Genomic DNA, 2,733 nt, shown 5'->3' on the forward strand with positions numbered 1-2,733 from the left:
ATAAAACAGACTATGGCGAATACATACTGACACCACGTTACCCTTTGGTCACGCTCTTCAGTGGGCAGACAGTTGACAGCTCCAGCTGTTGAGCTTTTTTTTTTAAACATAATAGCTCACTAAACAACTGCAAATAAGTACTCACTTAATGAAAATAACTTCATTTTATAAATAAGACTGCAGTGAAGTTAGTTTGGCTCCTCACTTAAGAGAACTGGGCAGGAATTTCTGGGAAGTACTGGCTGTCAGTATACGGAAAAGTGTGCAGTTCTCGCGCTCTTGGTAGATGAAGCTGCCTTTTCCAGAAGAACGTTACAACTGCTGCACAGGATGACTGAGATTTACTTTCCTTCTAGCAGTGTAGAACAGTGTGTAGTGATTTATATACATTCTGTCAATATTGATTTCTTTCGTTACAAGGAACCCCTGGATTGCGAGATTGCAAAAGGCCAATGATGTTTATGGTATTCACCCCACTACTGTGTACCATGCCATCACAATATTGGCTGCTAATGGGAACAGGCCAACGGCCTTGACACAGTGGTAACATCGGTTCCCGTCAGATCACCGAAGTTAAGCACTGTCGGGCTGGGCTAGCACTTCGATGGGTGACCATCATGTCTGCCGAGCGCTGTTGGCAAGAGGGGTGCACTCAGCCCTTGTGAGGCAAACTGAGGAGCTACTTGATTGAGAAGTAGCGGCTCCAGTTTCGAAAACTGAAATACGGCCGGGAGAGCGGTGTGCTGACCACATGCCCGTCCATATCCGCATCCAGTGACGCCTGTGGGCTGAGGATGACACGGCGGCCAGTCGGTACCGTTGGGCCTTCATGGCCTGTGAGGGAAGGGAGTTAATGGAAACAGGGTGCGGGTGTGGAGGTATCCAATGGTGAACAGAGCACGAGGTTACTAAGTGTAGCTGAACTACGTATTTCCGGGCGGAGTGGCCGTGCGATTCTAGGCGCTACAGTCTGTAGCCGAACGACCGCTAAGGTCGCAGGTTCGACTCGTGTCTCGGGCATGGATGTGTGTGATGTCCTTAGGTTAGTTAGGTTTAATTAGTTCTAAGTTCTAGGCGACTGATGACCTCAGAAGTTAAGTAGCATAGTGCTCAGAGCCATTTCTTTGAACTACGTATTCGAAGTGTAACTCACAACAGTGCTATAATGGTAGTGGTGTTGATATAAAGCAGAGCAATAGCAACGATAAACAAAGCGAATATTCCATTACATCTACAACAACAGTTGACGAATCTGATGTTTCTTCAGAAAAAAACTCAAGAAATTTCGCAGACTAAGGAAGAAATGGCTGATGTAATGTTAGCGTTTCTGCAAGATGATTCAATGGAACGTGTGGTATCGTGTAGGCTCGCCCGTGAGCGCAATGTACAGGAGGAGTACAACGATAAGCATACATGCTTAACAATATTGAAATGTGTTGAAATGTAGTTCATCATCCATGACGAAGGGGAGCCACAAATCCCGTCTCCAGTGAAACGTAGTAAAGGACAATCGTTGTCCAAAGAGCGGTACTAAATATAATTACACACTAACGCGAATCATTTACAGACGAATGGAAAAACTAGTAGAAGCCGACCTTTGGGAAGATCAGTTTGGATTCCCTAGAAACATTGAAACAAGTGAGGCATTACTGACCTTACGACTTATCTTAGAAGAAAGATTAAGAAAAGGCAAATCTGCGTTTCTAGCATTTGTAGACTTAGAGAAAGCTTTTTACAATACTCTCTTTCAAATTCTGAAGGTGGCGGGGGTAAAACACAGGGAGCGAAAGGCTATTTACAATTTGTACAGAAACCAGATGGCAGTTATAAGAGTCGAGGGACATGAAAGGGAAGCAGCGGTTGGGAAGGGAGTGAGACAGGGTTGTAGCCTCTCCCCGATGCTATCAATTTGTATATTGAGCAAGCAGTAAAGGAAACAAAATTCGGAGTAGGTATTAAAATCAATGGAGAAGAAATAAAAACTTTGCGGTTCGCTGATGACATTGTAATTCTATCAGAGACAGCAAAGGACTTGGAAGAGCAGTTGAAAGGAAAGGACAGTGTCATGAAAAGAGGATATAAGATGAACATCAACAAAATCAAAACGAGGATAGTGGAATGTAGTCGAATTAAGTGGGTCAATGGTGAGGGAATTAGATTAGGAAATGAGACACTTAAAGTAGTAAATGAGTTTTGCTGTTTGTGGAGCAAAATAACTGATGATGGTCGAAGTAGAGAAGATATAAAATGTAGACTGACAATGGCAAGGATAGCGTTTATGAAGAAGAGAAATTTGTTAACATCGAGCATAGATTTAAGTGTCAGGAAGTCGTTTCTGAAAGTATTTGTATGGAGTGTAGCCATGTATGGAAGTGAAACATGGACAATAAATAGTTTGGACAGGAAGAGAATAGAAGCCTTCGAAATGTGGTGCTACAAAAGAATGCTGAAGATTAGATGGGTAGATCAGATAAATAATGAGGAGATATTGAATAGAATTGGGGAGAAGACGAGTTTGTGGCACAACTTGACAAGAAGAAGGAACCGGTTGGTAGGACATGTTCTGAGGCATCAAGGGATCACAAATTTAGCATTTGAGGGCAGCGTGGAGGGTAAAAATCGTAGAGGGAGACCAAGAGATGGATACACTAAGCAGGTTCAGAAGGATGTAGGTTGCAGTAAGTACTGGGAGATGAAGAAGCTTGTACAGGATAGAGTAGCATGGAGAGCAGC

At 43.2% G+C, this 2,733-nt stretch overlaps 1 pseudogene; it reads left to right on the top strand.

Moving 5' to 3' along the window:
• The first annotated feature begins 522 nt into the window (after positions 1-522).
• Positions 523-640, top strand: LOC126279254 (5S ribosomal RNA; annotated as a pseudogene).
• The last annotated feature ends 2,093 nt before the right edge of the window (positions 641-2,733 follow it).

This window comes from Schistocerca gregaria, chromosome 6 (genome assembly GCF_023897955.1).
Source record: "Schistocerca gregaria isolate iqSchGreg1 chromosome 6, iqSchGreg1.2, whole genome shotgun sequence".
In the NCBI taxonomy this organism is placed as follows: Eukaryota; Metazoa; Arthropoda; class Insecta; order Orthoptera; family Acrididae; genus Schistocerca; species Schistocerca gregaria.